This window comes from Haliaeetus leucocephalus, unplaced genomic scaffold (assembly GCF_000737465.1).
Source record: "Haliaeetus leucocephalus isolate CR32 unplaced genomic scaffold, Haliaeetus_leucocephalus-4.0 Scaffold906, whole genome shotgun sequence".
Lineage (NCBI taxonomy): Eukaryota > Metazoa > Chordata > Aves > Accipitriformes > Accipitridae > Haliaeetus > Haliaeetus leucocephalus.
The window spans coordinates 4,852,087-4,874,533 of NW_010973342.1; the positions used below are offsets into that span (position 1 = coordinate 4,852,087).

At 38.2% G+C, this 22,447-nt stretch overlaps 1 protein-coding gene across 1 annotated transcript in view; it reads right to left on the reverse strand.

Moving 5' to 3' along the window:
• Positions 1-22,447, reverse strand: part of FAM193A (family with sequence similarity 193, member A) — a 79,209-nt gene that overhangs the window by 49,610 nt on the left and 7,152 nt on the right. The gene's annotated exons all lie outside the window — the stretch shown is intronic.

Here is a 22,447-nt window from a genome sequence, read left to right on the forward strand (position 1 = left end):
CCCCAGGTTATAATTCATACAGAAACCTCTCAGAGGTCTCTTCTATACCTTGTTTCTCCACAAGTGTTACAGAGACTACACCAGATATCAATGAAGTGCCTTCCACAATTCCCAAGTGTTTTCACACAGCATTATTTGAGGACACTAAAACAGGAGTAAAGTTAAGACAGCATACAAATTCAAGTCAGTGACAATGAAGAGTCCTAGATCACAATGACTTGAAGAAAAGGCATTTGACTAAAAAAAAAAAAACCAAACAAAAGGGGGGGGTGGGTGGAATAAAGTCAGTCAATTATTTTATTCTTTATTTTCCCTCCTCTTGAGCACTGGTTTATCTCTTGAATTTCAGATATTATTTACCTCATGCCTCTGTTCCACCTTTCACATGTTTTTGCTAACCTCTTTTTGCTCTCCAGTTTTCTACCTACTATTGCCTGCCATTAATATTTCTAAGACCCCTCTAAAGACCACAATAAAAACCAGTCTGTTTAACATAGGAACCTCCACATCTTGTGTGTTAGTTTTACAGAGCTCAGAAAATATTTTTACCCTGCTACCAAACCAGAAACTCAAACTGGAGCCTCCTCCAGTACAAAGGAGTGTCCTTGAGTTTTACACAGGCACAGAATTACCGACTGCTCAGTTTACAGAGCCAGCGAGATTATTGCAAAGTCATTGTCTTCAGCCAGATTTTTCCAAGGCAAAGTAGAGGATAAAACACAATCTTCAAGTAATTGCTAGAAAAGATACAGATAAGAAGCTACACAACTTCACTTACATACCCTATGCTAACATTCAAGAGTAGGTATTTAAGAAAACATGCTCACATGTAAGTCAAGCATCTCAGATCTAAAATCATGGGAGCAAAAATGCTGATGTGGAATAACTTCCCTATTTTTATTCAGCTACTTTCCAAAAAGTGGTAAAAAGAAAAGGTCTTCTGAATTAAAGAAATCCTCTTCACCAAGAAAAGAAAACCTCCAGTACTGGAGGTCCACTGGTTATTGACATGCATGTGCATTCAAAAAAAAAAAAAAAGAAACCAGTAAGAAAGTTTAGAATGAAATTGTTATCTGCAGCTCAAAAAAAAATTTTAGGGGGAAAAATTCAAAAAAGACAAGTTTATCCAAAAACATTATCTATTAATTAAGGGAGTACATTTACCTTCTTCACATTCAAGACAGTGAAAACAAGAAATGCATGAGCCATCACATTTAAACATGCAGATGTTGAATGACCAAGCTGAAGGCAGTCAGAAATGTTACAAAAGCAAAAACAAAAACAGTGGGAGGTTTCTGTTATCCACCAAATGTCACAGGATGCCAAGACAAAATACTGAACATCAGGAGTGATGGCTTCATGGAATGAGTTGTCATGCTACTAAAAAAAGAAAAGGCATCTCTTGACCCTAAGCACTGTGCCGAATTGGGTTCAAAATCTTAGTGTAAACCCCCCAGAATTTAGTGGTGACCTAAATATCTGCAGGAGGAACAAACACCAAGGAATTTAAAGAAAGGAATTAGAGAAATAGGAAGAAACTTAAAGGGAATAATCAAGAATTGTCCATAGGCAATTAGATTTAAGACATTGTATGTAATGCTTAGAGCAAATATAAAAATCACAAAGAGGACTTGAGTGGGGGTGAATAATGACATGACAGACAAGGGTAGGAGATGACTAAATAGCATATTAGAGAAAACATTAAAAGAATCTTGAAGACATTGTCCAAATGGGGCTCAAACAATAGCAAGCTAAAAACAGACAGACAGAAAAAAAATTACGAGACAGTCTCACAAATAATTTAAGGAAGTGAGGAAAAAAAAGTATAAAAACTACAACTAAATCCTTTTTCAAGGTACATGAGGAGCAAGGAGCAGTAGGTAGCCTGTCAGGATCTCCAAGTCTAAACTAAGCAAACAAATAAATGCATTAAAAAAACGCTCAAACAAGCAAAGGTCGTGTTAGAAACACCAGATTTATTTTTCACATCTTCACGTTCACTATGGAGGAGTTTAAAGATATTCTCCCAGTGAAAGGCTTCTTTATGGAAGATGCATTAGAGGATCTGTTTCAAAGCAAAACACTGCTAGAAAAAAGTGTGGAGCAAATGGTCAACTCAAAAATCAGCAAAGCACCAAGAGCGGATGACATTCAGCCAAGAGTCCTGAAGAAGCTCAAGGACATTATAGTTGCAGTAATGATTTCAGTATGTTAACACTTGCTTTATGCTTCACTGTTACTAGAGTAGAAGAAAATGATTTTTTTTTTAATATTTATTTTTTAAGCTTTCAAAGGAGATCTAGGAAATTGCATTTATCTAAAGTCTGTAGCAAGAAAGTGCCCAAGATGACAAAGTTAACTAATAAAACTAAATTCTTCATGTTACTAAAGAGACTGGAGAATGGCAGAAGGACCTTACAAGATCTAGTTACTGGGCCATATGTTGACAGATATAACTCTGTGTGCAGAGATTTAAAGTAGAAGTGACAAGCTAGACAGCTGTCACTTCTGGACAACCCTAACCTTTTTTTTTTTATTTTAATTAAAGAAAACTTATTTTTACAGTCCTGAGTATCCTTTTTAATGATTTTAAAGTTTTACGTTTAAAAAAAAAAAACTATTTCACAAAAATAAGTACCAGAAAGAAGGCTGACATGGATCAGGAACATGGGACTCTCTGCATGCACTCTTCACCATAATGGAAAGGGGAGTTGGGGCACGGAATCTTTCTGTTCTTTCTATAAATGTTATTTACAATGGAAAAGATATATGGAAATACTGTTTTTCTTGCAAGCTGCTGTCACACTAACTCACCCTCTATAAAATGTTAATTTTCTGGAGAATAAGGCATACACCACCTTAGCACATTATAATTTGTACCAGAAAGTACAAAGAAAGTTAAAATCACAGCTTAAACAATACTCCTTGATTTCACCTGAATGGCCGTGAAAAACCAGTTGAGCAATTAGAACATAAGCACTCAAAGACTGCCATGATTTGCTCTAACAGCCTGTCACTACCAAAATCAGACCTTCAGTGGGCTGAGTGACATATTTACTAGACAACACACCTCCATCTTTCTTGCAGTTGAAGCCTGGTGAAGTCACACAAACATCATGAAAGTGAGAGTGATGCAATGTCTCAGGAGAGCTCAGGTAAAGAAAAGCACAGGAGGAATATTTAGATTTGGCTCATCATCACTGAACCCTAAACAAGTTCAACAGAAATGTGATGCTCAAAAAATATGCAGGATTTAATCAAATTTCTCATGGGGGAAAACAGCTACAAAATATTGCACTTATTTTCTCAGGCGCATTAAGAAATATACAGATTAGGAAAAAAAATGTTACCAAGAGACGATAAAGGCTACACTTTATTCTGCAAGGTCCTCATATAACAAAGGTATTCCATACCACTTGAATTAATTCCCTTTTTTCCTACCTAGGTGTCGTGAAATCAGCCCAGAGTGGGGAAAGAAATGCACCACCACATTAGGGAGATGAAAAATTAAGTTTGTTAAAACATTTGAAACAACACATTTTCTGTAAGTGTCTGAGTAACACTAAAGGAAGGTACTGCCCTTAGCCCTTGCTAGCCCCCCAAAACCCATCAGGATGTTTTGGCTACGCCATTTGCTCTCCTGCCTACACTTTTTATGCCAAAACCCATTTGCCACAGCTGGTCTGTGCTAAGCCTTCTCCAGCACTTCCAGTCACCGAGCACACTATGACATTGCTCTGCAGCTTCACATAGCAGCTCTGTCTCGCTTCCCACCGCTGTCACCCAACGCCGTTTGGGAGGCAGCAGTCAAGTCACACTCGCTGGAGGAGACCTCCCTCCCCACCGCCCGAGTGAAGCTCTGACTTGGGTGCTCTCCAGTCACAGGCTGAGCTGTTCCTCTCCTCTCCCAGGCACAGCTAAATTGGTCACAGAACTGCTGCTGGCAGATAAGTGACACTTACAGAATCCTAAATGATTTTCAGATATGAAGAAAGATTTCTTTATGCCTTCAGTTCAAGATATAGGAAACTATCCGATAAATGAAAATTTAGGATCCTTTCTCCCTAATCCCAACTGATTTAAGGATAAGCCATTCTGGGAGTCAAACACGCAGATGAGGGCTTCAACAATAGGTAGCAAAATCTGATGCAGGACATCTCTGGACAGGTTAAGATGTGGAAAGACACACAGGAGTAGAATTATTTTACACACGCACCATGGTTCTCTTCTCCATTCATCTAGTACCAGGCACCATCAGACTGGACAGCATGCTGGCCAGACCTCTAGCACAGCAAGGTTTTGGGGGTTGTTTGCTTTAAACACTGCTCCTGAACATTGTCAGTAGTGACCATAGTCTCTACGGTAACAGTAGCCTCTACAGAAGGTATATTACAGCACTGAAGAGATGTTATAATGTAAAAAACAGCAGTAAACTATCAACACTTACCCCTTCCTTAATCCTTTTTTAAATCCACATTATACCTAGTTAACATCTGGTATAGCCCAGTTTTTCAGAGGAAGAGCAAACTGAAACAGATCTACTTGGCAGTGTCATCACTCTTGCCTATATGATTTCATCTATTTCAACATTCTAGTTATTTTTCATCTGCTATGCTTTAAGAAATCCATGAACATTTTTGAAAGCATTGGAAGTACCCATCCAAGAGACTAAGAAAAATACTGTCTGGTTTCTCACAGAAAAGGTTGTCTTTGCTACACTCTGGACAGACCAGTTCCATGCACCACATGAAAGTGAGAAAAACTCATCCACCAAAATACCGTAAAGCCCTGAAGATATCAACTACTGTGAAACCAAAGCAAAACAAAGCATATGCCTAATAAAGCAGAACACTACCTGCACTACAAAAAACAGTGTACTCCATTTTTTCATGAAAGTAGTTGCTGTTAAGGGTGGTATAACACTGAAAGAAATGGTCCAGGAAGGTCTTGGAATTAGATGAGTATCACTCAGAACTATATTCAGGACTCCTCTCGAAGAGGATGACCACATTACTACTGCAGCTATTTGTATATTTACGGTCAATATTGACATGGCCAAGAAATGTAGAAGTGTCCTCTGACACAGGGTGCCTGGGTCTGCTGCAGTCAGCAAGGGGCTGGCCCAAGGTGACTAATGGTCCCTGTCCATGGTCATGAAAGTCTGACGCCAAAGTAGCAGGTGAACAGGACATTTTTCTCACAGAAGGCAAGACAGAAGTCTAAAGATTTTTTTTTTTTTTCCACTGTTAAATAACCCCCCAAAGTACTAGGGGTTTTGCAGTAAGAGGACGTGCCCTTTTAGAAAAGCATACTGAAATGGTATTTTAAAAAAGATTAAATAATAGTTTTCTTCCTAGCACTGGAGTATGAAGAATGCAAAATTAACATGCCCAACAACAGGCAGGAAAATGATCAGTAATATGCAACACACTTCCAGTTTTGCTGGCACAGCAACACTCAAGAAACTCAAGCAGCTATCAGAGTTTATTATCATTATTTCAGAGAAAAAAAAAATTCTTTTGACATCAGTTACACAAAATCCAATTCCATAAAGCTTTTAGGCAGTAGCTTGGAAATTGGTAAATGACTGGCAACAGCGAAAAGTTCAGAGGTACCTACTTCCAAACATAGTCATGGTTTAATGTGATGCAATAGTGAAACACACCTTTGGTTTCGGGGGGACAGGTTGTATATGAATAAAGACCACCAAATAGTTGTAACTATAGCAATAGAAGATGAACAAACTACCATAGTATCCCTCCCTGATTTAGAAGCAGGAGTGTTTTGCTTAAGAAATTGACATTATAAACACCTAAATTTTTAACGTGATAATCACACACCTCAATGACACTGAACAGAATGCAGTTATACTTACTAACACACAATTGCTTGCCAGGGAGTCTTGGTATTATAGGAGAGAGATTGACAGAAAAAGTAATTATTGATTAGCTGCAAACGTCACCAACGGGGAAAGCTGTGAAGGTTTCCTACACAAAAAGATCCTTGTTTTTACTAAGGATGCTGAAGTACCAAATAGAAACCAGAGAAAGCAAAGATGAGGTGATAATAATTAAAATTCAAATATCCACATTAAGGCAGCCAACACGTGATCTGGCCAACTGATTAATTTTGCAGACTCTTAATCCATTTTACCAAGCATGCTATTCTGGGCATTAATACTCACAAACAGGTAAGTTATCCTTTCTCAGCCCAGCCTGCATTATTCTCATGTAGTCCACATTCTTGAGATTAGAAGACTGTTCAATGAAGAAAAATATATCCATAAACAGGTCAGTGATGCATGAAGTCAGTCCCTTGGTACTCCTTTAAAACGCTACTGGACTACACGCAATTTCAGAGAACCTTTAAATCTTTACGTCAGTTATCAGGGATATACAAAAGTGAAGGCTACAGAAGAACAAGCATTCCAAAGAGTGTCACAAGGCTTTTGTGACTCTCTGGATACAAAATCTGAATATTACACTCAAATATAAACAAACTACCTTTTAAGTCTGAAATAATTAAGTAGCAGGAGAAAGAGAAGTTGCCAGAAGTTGAACAACAGCCAAGAGTAAAGCGTTAGTGAGAAACCTGGCAGAGGCTCCAGATGGCAGAAAGCACTGCACATCAATACAGCTAACGTGTCGACTCAACCCTTACTTATGCTGGTATCTAATACACAGCACGTTTATGTTCAATAGCTATCGTACTTCACAGAAATCATTAACATCATACCAGAGAGCTCAGTCAAATATAAAACCTTACCAAACTGTTCTGAATTAGAAATAAGCCAAAACTCCACTCGACAGCCAAGGAGCTAAGCATGACGTGACTGCACACCCCCCTCCTGGTCACAGAGGACATTTGTGGAAGCAGATTTGCTACAGAACACCATCTTAGCTGTGAGATATATCAACTAGCTATGATAATCAACAGCGTGTTACTAAAACTGATTTATGTATGATCTTGCGTATATACATTTGGACAGGGCAAGTTGGAAATATTGTGACTGTAAAGTACACTAGCCCATTTTGTCATGCTCCCTCCATCGTGCTTAGCCAGCGGGAATTATGTACTCAAGGGCTAACCACAGGAAATAACCTATGAAGGGGGAAGGGAGACAATGCTGGCAGCAGGAAAAGATAATTCATCTAACTTGAGAATTCACACTCATTTTGTTTGTAAAGACAAGCAAAAGATCGGAAAATGCCAAGCAGACAGCACCAGTGTTGCACTCAATTACAAACTCAAATACTTGTTCGAGGAGCTAACAAGGCTGCTGTCAAGCAGGTCACTTATTTAGGCCTCCAAAAGGTGAAGTATGATATTACTTCATATTAGGAACAACATATTAAGATAAATCTATTAAAAGTTTTTAAGATATAATTAGCAATAGACAGTCATCATATTAATTCAAAATTAGGTACTCACTATCCAAGCACCTCCACAGAAAATTCTTACGAGCAAAATGTTTCTATTCCTTTTGATTTGTGCTACTGCTAAAATAGTTTGTGAGATCCCAGGTAAATCCCTCTTTAGCCAATGTAACAAATAGGTTTCTTGTTTGTAATTTTCCTCATTATTCATATACAGTCAACATTACAAGACTTCAATAATTTTAGTGACACTTCTATTGCAATTTCAATCTTTTCAATGTAATAACATTGACTTCCGGTGTTTTCTTTATTAAGTAAAATCACATAATTACAGAATTTGACTAACCTGCAAGACAGGTTCTCTGAAGGCCTTCCGTCTTCAACAAGTCATATTATTAAAACTTATCACTTGGATTTAAGTAAACACAACACGGTATTTCCACAGCTTAGTAAAAGCTATTCCTAAAATAAATTGTTGATGTCAAACGAGCTGACAAGCTGAGGGTGGGAAGGCTTAATCTAGAAATCTCATTCTACCTTGCATATAGATAACAAAGCAAGTTTACTATGAATGACTCAAAACTCCAACAAAATTATTCCTCTCCCCACACCCCCAAGATCCCAAACCTGATTTGCTTCTTCTCCAGCAGTGAAATCCCTTAGGACCTTTGCTACTAAGTCAAAACATCAAAGGAGTTTTCAACAGAAACTGAGATTATTTCAAAGGAAATACTTTTTCTAGTTGAAGCCTTTATAGATGTTCAATCTAGGGAGAGGAATTATAAAAAGTATAAGTAGCGTAAGTAGTAGGCATATACGGGACTTGTTCAAAAAGACCAATACTTTCTGATTTAGCAGAAGTTTTGAGTTAAGAGTGAGGTTGGGAGGCTCTTGGAGAGGCTGTCCCTGTCTCACCCATTTTGGGAGGTACCCTAAAACAGAACAAGATGACAAGTCTCTACTACCCCCTGCTAAAACTCAAGTTTAAGTTACTTGGCCAACAAGACCTTGTGTCAAAGAATTTTTATAAAATGTCAACTATTGACAGGCTCATCACAGGGGCAAGGGGAGGAGGAGGGTAAGTCACCTGTACACAGCCCTGTTTTTCAACACAAGGCATAATATTAGTACTTGGAGAAAGTTAAAGGCATTTCCCCCCCCCCCATGGTTTGGCAAAGTGCTGGTCATGCACTGTTAGCATCATCCGGATCAAATACATAGATAACTTTAACAAGTCAGTGCAAAAAAGTATACGTAATCAAGGGTTTGTTTTGTTTTCAGTATGACCAGACACACACAAAAGCCTCAAAAACAGAGCTGGGAGGAAGGAAATCGGACAACACTGAACAATGCAGAATAGGAAAAAAACCAGTCTTCCTTCTACTTGTAGTTCTTTAAGGACTCAAGTCCTCTGAAAATAGGTAAAAGCAACACTTTTGGTAGATTTACACAGAACCGATTATTTACCTATTGCATCTTTTTTTCCTTTGGGTCCTCAGAGCCAAGATGTAACAATTCTACTCTAGCACAGTAATCAGAATAGACTGAAGTCTAAACAGCTAGTTAAATGCACAAACCACAAACCCATCAAACCTTGACTGTCAAAAAGCTATACTCAGAAACACATCCATCTTAAATAAAATAAGCTACTCTGCAAATAAAGGTGCCTGAAACTATCTTGGGAAAGTTTTTTTCAGTAGTACCTCAAAAAGACAACTTTGAAGTAGTACTTTCAAAAGAAGGCAGATACTGTTACTCTGTAATGAGTTTTAAGGGAGCAACATCTATATTCTGTGCCCTTCCTCTCACGCATTCTTCAATAGCACACTCAATTTTTCTTTTAGCTGAATCAATCTAAAACACACCCTTCAGGAAATGAGCATCTGTTAGAAATAAGAAGTTCACAGGTTATAATGCCACAATATGAAAATGTTAGCACACACAAAAAAGCTATGATCTCTGCAGGAACTAGGAAGCATTCACAAACCAAAATTAAAAAGATATAATGGGATACAGATCGGAGTTTCAAGACAGAATGATCTACAATCGCTTAACTTTTTAACTGGAAGTTAAAGCAAGGTTATACTCAAAGAAGACGTTTTTCATCTGTTTTGTTTTATTACACAAGGACAAATTACTTCCTTGGACATTAATTTGAATGATGCAGTCTTAAACTATTCATTCCATGAAACTTACAGATGAGTATATTCATTCCTACCTCAACCACTGCAATAAAATCCACCACCTCCACCTTTTTTTAAAAGAAGTCTGATGTGACAACTAATCACTATCAAATAATACCCTAAGAAAAAAACAAAACAAACCAAAAAAAACCACCACACACAGTTGCTTTGTAGAATGAAGCGTCCAGACCCTACCAGAAGTCCTGCTGTGCTCTGTAGACACTCTAAATTGAATTCCACCACTAAAAACAAAGCTACATAAGCTGTACTTAAGAAAAATATTAAGCACCGCCTGGCACATGATCTCATGAAGTTTGTATTAACAAAGGCCAAAGACCTTCCTGAATTGATTCCTGTTTGGGTGCTTTTTCCAGAAGATACGATCTAGTGTAATCCCTATTCAAAGATTGCAAGTAGCAAATAAATGATCTAAACCAGAATTCATCTGGGCTCAGAATCAATTAGCAAATTTCATTATATTTGTTTACTCTCCATCATCACTTTTCTTCTGTTATGTGTTCAGACACTTCTATCTGATGAGCCATTTATTCCTTACCTTCTGAGAAACTGGAAAGAGCTAGAAAACAGGTCCTTGGAACTCAGGAACACAGACAATTAGCATGACCCTTTCTACTAGGTAGCCATAAGAACTGGTGGCACTGAGGAAGAAGTCCCTGCCAGATACAAAACAACCTCCCTACTCCTCCGTTTGATTGTGAATAGATTCAAGGATCAGGCTAGTCTGTCTTCTTTATACAAAATAGTGCAGCTAGGCACAGGCCATCAGCACAGCCACCCCCAAGGTCAGTCTGTCTATCTAGCTAAGTCACACAAAATTTGGCAACACTTGCATGAATACTGTTTGTTTGTAGCATATAACAAATCCTGGTTTTCCTTAATCATCTGAGAGCTCTTATTATCCCTTTCCAAGTCATTATATCCTCTGGAAGCTTTATCAATAAAATCTCACGTTTTCTTCCAAGTCAACACAAAAAGATCAACAGCATTAGCAGAATTCCCTGTAACCAGGACAAAAAGCTGGAATCACCTAGGAACAAAAATACTTCTGTTGCATTCAGAAGTGAACAAGCTGAAGTCACCCTTACTTTTTCAAGAGCAGTAAACACTAGATGCAGTGCTACCCCAACCCTGAAGATAAAACTCCCCAGCCATCCCCATAGCCCTGCATAAGTTCATTCTCAAGGAAGATGTATGCTTCCAAGCAACGGTTATTAATGCGATAGTGAACCTGCACCAACCGAAGTCTCTGGTGGTTAATGGTTAATTGCTTTCCAGTGGAGAAGGATCAATACAGGAGAAAGCAACAGATCCCTGATGCCACGAAAAGTGCCTATGCTTGCAAGTCCCATCTTGTCATTTTATCTTCCTTTCAACCTAAAACCATCTGTCTCATCTTACAAAAAACTAAAAGTATCAGAATCACAATTTATACCATGCTTAAATCTATAAACGCATACTAGAAAAATACGTATCATCTACAACACTGAAATTCACACTGTATTGCAATAAATGAAAGATATTGCTCTCAGGGGGGTGGGGGGTGGAAATAGAAGCCTAAAGCTGCACTTTTATCCAACTGTCAAACTTCACTTTGTAAACTACAAGCATCACTGTTTGTACAAATGGGCAGCCCTCAGCTGATGAGCCATCTCCCCATAGCATCACAAATAGAGAAAAAATTCACTTCCAGAATAAAACAAAACATTAGTTTTGGTCATTAAGAATTAATAATTTAAAAAAAAAAAGTATCTGTATTTAACCTTAAGGGAGGGAGGAAGGTAAAACAGGATTTATCATAGAAATATTACAGCTTTCTCAGCATACTAAAACAATGACCCTTTAGCAAAGAAATGGTGAAGACAGAAAGAATCAAAGCCATACGTTTTGAAGTAAAAAAATGAAATACAAATCAGAAGGCTTCAAACTATGACATAAGCTTGTGCTCATCTTTTTTGTAATTATATCTTCATTCTTCTCAAAGAAAAATGTTTTTAAACAGAACAAAACCCAACAAACTACAATAAGTATGAGGCTTTCAGCTCTTAAATTGTGTGTAACCAAGAAACTACAGCATGCCTACACTTGCGCAACCAATTACTTGGCTAAATAAGACCATTTATTCAGATTAAAGCCAGCAGCAATTAATATCCTTATCTTCTTTGTATTTTGCATTGCATTGATCTGAAGTACTGCACATAAACTGAAAAATACATTATTAGAAATTGGTTATTTTTTAAGAAGTATCACTATGCACATGCATATTAAATGATTTGTACTAATAATTCTGTAACTTCTTCCTTTCATCTTATTCAAATAATTATTCATATTTTACATTTCCAACTGTCACAATTTTTCAATTCCCAGCTCCAAATCAAGAAATTTCACATCTTAAGGGAACATTAAAAAAAGTCAGAGACACTGATAAGTGTCTTGTGCTGTATTTGCAACCAAATATCCTTTCTGAGATTAATTCTCCATCAAGATTTGGAAGCTAATGGGGAGGATTTGGTTATACCAAGGGCTTATGCCCATCCCCAAGACTGTGACAAGGAAACACGATTCCAGGATGCACCACCCTGTTTTCAAGAGACACTCGAAAGTATTAGTACTGCTTCACAGCCCTCTGGAGGAGACCTCATTTGGTCAACCACCTTCAAGAAATGACTAACTGGAATAGACACAGTGACAGCCAAAGGGGGTCATCAGCAAGAGGCCTGGTTCATTTAGCTTAGCAAAGCAATGAAGTTCTCTCTGCAAATGCACTGGGGGTGGGCGGAAGACAAGAATTAAACTGAGGACAGGAAAAGCAGAGTGAAATGTCCTGGAATACATTCAAACTGAAGTAAAAGACTATCAGTCACAGTATGAACGATGTGAAGCAGAACTAAAGATTGGGATAGTGAAGATCTATTTCAAATGAAGTTCAATCACTTAACGAAAGCCATTTTATAGTATTTCTACAGATAGGCAGTATGAAAAAAACTGCCCAGATCCCTTCACATTTTTATCACTATTCACATGAAAAAACTTTGCAGTTGCCCAAATATATCTGCAACTCAATTGTAATGTATGAGCTGCTGTCATGGTTTAACCCCAGCCAGCAACTAATCACTATGCAGCTGCTCACTCACTTCCCCCCCACCCAGTGGGATGGGGGAGAGAACCAGGAAAAAAAAGTAAAACTCATGGGTTGAGATAAAAAACAGTTTAATAGGACAGAAAGAAAGAAAATGATAATAATAGCAATAATAAAATGACAACACTAATATAAAAGAATTGGAACACACAGAACAAGTGATGCACAACGCAATTGCTCACCACTCACTGACCGATGCCCAGTTAGTTCCTGAGCAGCGATCCGTCCCCCCAGCTCGCCAACTCCCCCCAGTTTATATACTGGGCATGACATCACACGGTATGGAATACCCCTTTGACCAGTTGGGGTCAGCTGTCCTGGCTGTGTCCCCTCCCAACTTCTTGTGCCCCTCCAGCCTTCTTGCTGGCTGGGCATCAGAAGCTGAAAAATCCTTGACTTAATCTAAACACTGCTTAGCAACAACTAAAAACATCAGCATGCTATCAACATTATTCTTACACTAAATCCAAAACATAACACTATACCAGCTACTAGAAGGAAAATTAACTCTATCCCAGCCAAAACCCGAACAGCTCCCTTTGTCTTCTGGGTGGTTTTTTAAATTCTATTTGCAGCAGGGGAGATGAAGGGAAATTTGCCTCGAGTAGTTTTTAAGGGTCTTGCATACCTTTTAACACTGCAATTAAAATAAAAAGCAGAAAAAATTAGTATTTTAAGTTTTGTTTAAAGGTATGGACAATTTGCAAGATAAAGCAAACTTGAAAACCTGCAACCAAATTAAAATCAAATGTAATATTAAGCCATAAGGGAAGGAGGAGGAAATCATGTCTTTTACTGGTTGAAGTATAGTAATTAATTATATTTAAAGAGTTTTCTGCACAGCATTAAATGCTATTCCCTAGCTGACAAGTGAAATGGCAGCAGGTATACAAAATAACAGAACTAATTTGAGCGTGGACAAGCTCAGACTTGAGTGAAAAAAGACTTGGGTCTGTAATACCCAGATGTGCAGCCACCAAGAACCCAGACTCTCCAGGGGAAAAAGGGAGGGAAAGAGATTTTGTTTTAATTACATGCATCACAAATTCTTTAGGAGCACATATCCCACATGCAATGCTTCCCTTCTTTGTAGCCAAATATGACACAGCAGAACAGAGCCAATCCACCTCCTACCAGGATTCTGCCTTTCCTGTACTAGAAAAATATTCAACTTTTTTCCAGCAATTATGCAGCCACATGTGCTAAAAAAATACCAAAAGCTAATAATGACAATTCAAGCATTTCTTTTCCCCAGTACAATGGCAAAAGTGTTCTGAGCAGGTAGTTAAAACACCCCAAAATTCTCTCAACTAGCCCTGACAGGTAACAACCATGCATATACATTTTTTCCTAGTAGAGAGTTGTTAGAGATTTAATCTGTTGTTTATACTTCAATCCTGAAGAGAAATATGTAGAATTAATAGGATTATGCACAAAAACAACAACAACAAAAAAGTGCCAGCACTTTCCCTATGAACAGTAAGAAACATTCACCCAAAGGCAAGTTTAAGTGCGTAAGACAACATTTAGGAATTAATTACTTGAATATGTAGCTTCAATGATACAACTGTAGATGCTCTATTTCAGGAATTATGTTACAAGAAAATGACCTCACCTGGTAAGTGGTAAAGGGTTAAACACACTCACTCTTGACAGCAAAATCTCCTATTAAGTCAAGCCATGCACGGGAGAGGGTATTTTCAGAAGGATCCACCAAATACAGTTTCTAAAACTAGCCATGTTGTTCCCACAACAGAGAAACAGAACTGTCAGGCAAATTGCATACGCTGTACTCGGACATGACACAGACAATACAAGGCAGAGAAATAATTCTCCAGTTCCAAGCTCCTTCAATTCTGCAAAAATCAGCATCAATAAGAAGCAGAGTCCTAGTTTAATAGCTAAACTTAAGAGCAATCAGCAAAATTACTGGAGAAGATGCAGCAAGTAAGCTTTAACATCAGAACTGCATTCAGAGGTTATCTTTCTAAGAAATCACTACAAAGTTAATAAAACCACAAGTTAAGCTAATATTCATAGCAGATGACCTCAGTCCTTGCACTTCATTATCCCTAAACAGCCCAGCTCTACATGTCCACTGTACACGCACACATCACATCATGTATTAAATTTCTTATAGCCACATGAAATACACTACTGAAACATAACACACGGTATGCTTCAACTACCACTATGGGAGGAGGGACCAGAAATTTACTGAATTAACTGAGGAAATATGTAAAGCTTGAAGTCCTTTGACCCAAGCATCTGATTTACTGCTGCAACTTAAGAAGCAGAGAAGCAAAAGGCAGGGGTGCTAATAGCAGGAAGCCAACCATGATCACAACATACATAACCAGAACTAAAAAGGAAAAGTGGCATCTCCAAAACTCTCATCTCAAACGTTCCCTGACCCAAAGACACAAGGGCTATATCCAGATAGCAAGCCAAATCTAAGTCCTGGACTGGATTGGTCGCAACAGTTGCTTAGATTTCCTGTTCTGAGGACGATCACAAGAAAAACATACAGTGCAGTAAATCCTTCATTACAGATTGTCTTAGTGGTTTCAGGGGGTTGGGTGTAAGGTTTTGTGGTTTGTTTGGGGTTTGGGGTTTTTTTTTTTTGGTTTTGGTTTTTTTTGGGGGGGGGGGGGGGGAACAGAGAGGGCATTAAGGAGAAGCAGGAGGCAGCTGAGCTGAGACACTGTGATTGCGATGTCTTTAAAGCAATCTATGAAGAGACTGCCAAAGCCAAAGGCAGCTAAACAGCTGTATCAGAAAAAGCTGTAGAGAACAAGCTGTCTGCCAGCCATACCTAGGGCTGCATACTGCTCCAGTTGTTCTCTGCCTCCTTTGGATCCAAGAAAACAAAAGTGGTTGTCTGAAGCAACTCTTAAGAGGAGCAGAAATCACATATATCAGGCCTAACCAACAAGCAGATGTGTACCAACTTGAACATGAACAGAAAGCTGTTCAATGTTCATTCATCACACCAGCTACTGCTCGTGGCTGCTTATACACATGGGTGCTAGTTATATTGCTAAAAATAACCAAGAATGAATAAGAAGCTCCCTATCAGCCCTCCATATCCTAACACTGTGAGGAGCAAACTCATCCGGCAGACAACCCCATGTGTTTGAAAATGCCATCAGAGAACAGCATTGGCTTCTCTGATCACATGAAGAGGTTCCATGCACTGGTAGGTGAGAATGCAGATGATTTCAAGGAATTAACACACAAAAGCAGCTCTTCCTGCTTGTTAAATTGAGTGAAGAATATTTTACGCTAGGATCACAAGCAAAGCATCAAGAGTCCAAAGATGACGTACCAGGGCAACCTGAACAAAAGCCTAAAATAAAAACAAGTAATTATTCACACAAAGTTCATAAGAAACAAGCAACCAATCCATCAGTCTTAGAAGTACACATACTAATGTATGAAGCATAAGAAAAGGAGCTAGAATTCTTTGAACATGATCAAGACTATGATCTACTCCATAAGAGTCCACTCCCAGCTGGAATACTAACAGAAAGAGGATACAGTCGGTTCATAGAAAAAACAAACAAACCAACCAAAACAAACAAATCCAAGTGCCCAGGGGTGTTATGCCCTATATCTAAAGGATGTAAGCATCACAAATGCAGAGAGAGGTATCTTGGAAGTCTACAAATAATAAAAGGAGGAAAGCCCATGAGTGCTATCAAGCTGCAAGCTTACTACAGACCATCAAAAACAGTGGACAGACAGATGATACCTTTTCTGAGCAGGTGGAAGAGTGAAAAAAAGCACAGGACTTTTTGTTACAAGGAGGTACTAGGAACCTAGGCACCTACTGGGAATGGAACATAGCAGAACTCCAGTGAGAGTTCAAGGAACTTTTTTTAAATATCGAAAGCAACCAGAGACTTTTCCTTTAGCTGTAGCCAGCAAGAAAGAAGTGGTTGACAGTAAACAATGAGAGACAGTTTCGTTGGAAGTGTCAAGTCAATGGTTACTGAAGAGGGAAAGGAAGGAAGAACAGCAAGAGACATATTTAACATCACTAAATAAGAGTTTGCAGAAGGCAAGTCTAAGGCAAGGAAGAGCTAATTCTCAAATGACACAATAGATACAAACAAATTCAAGAAAACCAAGCACAGCAAGAGGATAGAAAACACTGCAAGACAATAATGACTCAGAAAAAGCCCACAGAAAGGGAATAACAAGCATAACAATGGCAAGAGAATACAGGGGACAAATCAAAAAGGCTAAAGGCACAAAATGAAATAATTCTCACAAAACAGCTTGAGGCTACTAAGAAATCATTCTATCAGCACACTACCACTACTAACAGAATTTGTCCATTACTGAATGAAGAGGGAAAACAGATTAATGAAGTCCTCACTAAAGAGATCAACTACAAGCAGGTGACTAGCACAATTACTACAAATAAATGGGTAAAGTACCCACCCAGAGTCACCCTATTATTGGAAACACCCATACTTACATTTTTTTCCCAAGTTGGCTAGATCTGATAACATTCAACCAAGTTGCTCAGGAAATCCTCTGAGCCATCTCAAAATCAATAATCCTATCTTTGAAAACTCACAGAAGATGCCTGAGATATCAGAAGCTTAGAAAAAGGTGAATTACACAAACCCTTTCTTTAAAGCAAATAAACAACCTCACCCCTCAAAAACAAACAAATAAAACCCAAAAACTGAGGGAAAGAAAAGGGATGGTGAAGGGCAGAAACACCTGAGGAATAATATTGGCTTGTCTTCAGTTCCCAGAAAAGCTAGTCAAATATATTCAAACAAGTCTTTTTAAGCACTTAGATGATACAGAGAGGAGGAACGGCCACCTTGGTTTTGTCAAAAACAAGCCATGTCAAACCAGTACAACTTTCTTCCATGACAGAGTTACACAGGGGAGAAAGAATAAATGTCATGATTTATGTGATTAATGTTTGTGACAGTCTTAATTACTGAGAATTTCTCATGGCCAAACTAAAAAGCAAGATCTTGATAGAACTACCATGAATAACCAAATAGGCATAGGTGACTCTATGCAAAAGAGAAGTCAACAAGGTCAGACTGTTGGGAAAAGCTAATGCTACCTTGAGATGTATAGCTTATGTGACACATGACATAATCCTTCCACCTAATACTGCTCCAATAAGTCTCAGAGGGACAACTGCAACTCAGTCTGAACACAGGTCTTCAAGCCAGACAGGAACAGCTGAAGAAAAGCCACAAGAGAACAGCTACCAGACACAGACAATATTACCTGCCAGGAAAGGCTGAAAGAACTGGGGACACCAAGCTTACAGATCAGAATACTGAGGGGAGGAAGAGTCAGTTAGTTCTCTGTATCCACAGCAGACAGAAAAAGCAATAAAATGTTTGAATTGCAGCAAGGAAGATTTCTATGCAATAGAAAATTAATAGCAAAGTATTTAAAGACAAAGTTAAGCTGCCTGGTGAGGTCGTGGAATCCCCATCAATTATCGTCATTTTAACAGCAGGTTAGACAAACAAGTCACAAAAGTATAATCAGTGCTGTCTCCACAAGCCAGAGGACAGACAAATGAATGAGAGAAAAACAAGGATGGAATAAAACTTGAAGTCAAGATTTTATAGCACTGATAAGAGATTCTGGAATATTACATTCAGCTCTGGCATCAAACTTAAGGAGATAGTTAAAAAAGTGCAGAAGGAACCAAAGAACTACCTGAGAGCCAGCGCACATGCTTAGACTAATTGAGAGTCTAATGAGTTTTGATTATGAAAAAGGAAGTTGAGGGGTAATTCTGTTACAGTAAACAAGTACCTTCACAAGAATAAAACATCAGATTCTAATGTGCCCTTTCACAAGAAAAATCCCCAAACCCCTACCCAAGAACCATGGCCTATTCAGCAAGGATACCTTTGTAACAGAATGAAATTAAAAACAGGTGTTTCAATAAGATTGTAGTAAAGCATTCTTGCACAGAGTAGGCAGCTATTCTAAATTAGCAGCAAGTCCGGCTACTTGGCTAGCATGAGATTTAAAAGGTAAAGCAAGCATAGTTAAATTAGAATGGTTATGAGGAGTGCTCCAAGAGATGGTTACTTGAATTTATGCCTGCTTCCTAGACTGCAATTACCAAAAAAAAAAACCAAAACCAAACAACAAACCCCACCCCACAAACCCCACCCCAAAACCCCTCCAAACAAAAAAAATCCCCAAACAAAAAAAATCAACCTTAAAGAAAATGAATTGTATTTTTTCAGACAAATCATCCACCTTTTAATATGTACCAAAGTAGATAATTACCAATACTGTTGTCCATTAATATTTTAAAAGATAAAAAGCTCTATAATCAGTAGAGTCTACCTAAGACAATTCGCAAAAGGAAAAAAAAAAAAGGGCCACAAAGCTCAACTTCCCTGGTAGCTACCCAGCTTGTGATACACCGCTGTGCTCACACTGCCTGCCTGCTCAGTGCCTGCTCACCAGTCACCCAAATGCATGCTCTCTCATCAAGGTGCAACAAGTAAAAGTGTGATTAAGAAGATAAAAAAAAAAAAAGACAGCCTAATTAGAAGGATAAACGCACAGAGTAGCAGTGGGACACACAGCCATCCTTTATGCCTTTCCCACCACTATTTTCTAGCATTAGTGGAGTTCTAAGCCTATCCAATGTCATTTCCTTTCAAGTAGGCCAACTAGATGAGGATGTCTACCACAAAGAGGGCTGGCTTTCCAGAAAGAGGAGCTACAGTCATCCTCCCTGTTCACTAGTGTCAATCAAATTTTGCTTAAGAGGAAAGGAAGAATCACAACAACGTATTGGAGGGGCAGATGAAACAGGTGCCAGAAAGATGACATCTTCCAGTGATCCTCTCATGGTTTAATGAGAGGGATTCGTGCTCCACTAAACCCCAGTAAACCCCACTAAGCAGACACACCTACAAAAGAAAGATGTAACACCTCCCTGACCAGGTACTAACACTTATTAATAGATTATTCCTATACTTATCCAAACTCCCTCATGTCACAGACAGGCACCCTACAAAATATCCATTGCAGTGAAAAAGATTAAGACAAGGACACTAAAAATTTTCTAATCATAATTACAAAGCCTTAAAAGCATCAGTAAAGGCAGACTCTATTGCACCAACTTTTTTTGCTGATCATGAGTTAATACAAACAGTAAAAAAAAAAAACCTTTGCATGTAACTTCAAAAAGTTAAATTACTCAAGCAAACTACACAAAAGAATATATTTGTGGCAGAAGTGTTACAGATAGGACAATGCAAGCAAAATAAAACAGTGAAGACTAACTTCCTGCTACAAAAACAAAGGAAATACATGAGTCACAAAGAAACCATAGAAAATTATTTTCTCATCAGAAGAATTCATCCCTAACTTGGGAAAACAATTAAAATGTAAAAATACAATTATTTGGGAATGATTTTTTAATATTAGGGCAATACTTCCAAGTATCCTCATATAACAACATTGTACACTACGTATCAGCCATTTTGCCAAGCCAAGACTTCATGGAAAAAGCCAATGATAGGGATGTCTACTTTCTCAGGACTATCATATATATTAACAGGGTTGGGAGTAACTTTCTTTAACAGATTTTTTAGTGTCTTCAGTATAAGGAAGGCCTAACACTGGTTAGGATCCTCTAGGCTTCAACAGAAAACAGACACAGACTACCACAGACTTTTTCAGCTTAGCTGTCAAATTATCAGAAATCTCTTATTGACTGAGAGGATGAGTCAATCTCACTAACAGGTAACATCATTAGGTGCAAGCTGCTGACTTCAAAGTTTGTTTCAGAACTGGCTTCACATTTACACAAATATTCATTCCTATGTCCTTAGTCAAAAGCCACAAAGGCAAGCACACATTCAGACTTCTATCTGAAAGCTCTGCTTGTACTTAAGGAATAAATTCTTACAGACCATTACTAGTAATGTTTTAACAAATTCCTGGGGACCAGAACAATCCCCTAAACCTCACACAATCACTAGATTTTTCACCTCATTAAAAATGAAAACATAGGCTCAGAATGACTTTAAATATCAACAAAAGAATATTCCTCTTCATTTTTATTAGGAAGACATAAGATACAGCCATGAAGTTTAAAAAAAAAAAACATGCAACAAGCAGTCTAAATAATATTCAAAGTGTGCATGATTAAGTGTCATGATTTCCCCGTAATTCTGAAAACCAGTAAGCTAGGTTGCCAACAACAGCACTTCCGAAAACATTAAATAGTAATTAATTTTTAACTTAGTTACTATGCAATGGTCCTCAGTACAAAGTTCCTCCTCCTCCTACATAAGGTTTCAGATTTATAGCTAGTAGAGGATACTGTACAAGTATGGTAGCCTGTTTTCAGGACAGAAGAAATCATTATAATTTTTTTCCATTGAAAACATACAAAATTTTTTTTAAAGCAATGTATATCTGAAAATTATGGAAGTTTAAATTCATCCACTCTCATTCCTGTGGTTCAGACTCTTCACCAGTTATGACACTGACAAAAAAACCCAGTCAGCTTCAGGCTGCTCCTGCAAGCTGTCTCAAATCACAGCAGACACCAGTACGATTCCCCGCAGACTCCCTGAAAAGAAGCAGAGAATGACAGTATAGTGGAGATGAATCTTGGGAGTAGCCAGGAAAAAGAAGTAAAGATAAAATAAAGATTATCACACAGATAAAACTGCAAAGTTTCTTCTGACAGCAGAAGAATGTTCTATCTCTTGGTGAGTGACAAAATAAAACCTTAATGCATCTGAAGCCTATTCCGGTGAAGATTTGGGTTTCAACTACACATTATCTATAGCCACATAGGTAAGTTATGGCCATTAAAATAAAGTGGTGAAAAACTTCTAGTGACCCTCAGCTAAACCACTAACTTGCCATCTGTTGTGGCAGCAGCTTACTGAAGATAAGCAGCCTGGAAGCATTACAGCAATTAAGAAATCTTTTGGTCATTAACTCCACACCAATTAAACACTAAAGGCTGGCAAAACTGTATTGTGGCTCAGAACTGCTTTTTAAGGCAAACTCTTCTGCTCCTGATGACTGGTTTCACTATGAGACCCAGTGTGGCAACGAACCTTTACACACTTACTCGGGCACTTCTTTGTCTATCAGCAGCCCTAACATACATTCTTTGGACTCTTCTAATCCAAAAAAAATGTACATGCACACGTACAAAGTATTTACTTCATGCCTACACTTACATAGCAACATTATTAATCCACATTCAAAAATGCCATGTTTTAAAAAGCTTGGATACATGCACACACATGTATGAGCATGCATACACACATTCTCACTCACGCATCTGTCCATGAAAGGGTCTCTGGGCTTGCATCAATATTAGTGTTATCCAAATTCAGAGCCTCACATCCATCTCTGTGAAATACTCCCTACAACAAGTTTGAAATAGTCAACTATTGGGTTTAATATGGTTCCAGAATTTGAAAGAGGTTCCATAACTTCTTGTAATAATCACAAACTAACCAAAGTCTCCCTGTGCAAACACCTTACCTCAAGATATTTTAAATCACACTTAGTTTGTTGCACCTAGATCAATGGAAAAAAACAGTTAATATTTGAAAATAGCTGAACTACCCTTGTGTACAATTCAGTAGTAGCACTACCTTCCCAGCTTTGGAAGAATTCTGCTCTGAGAGTTACTACTTCTGCACATGGGGGGGGGGGGGGGGGGGGGAACCCAA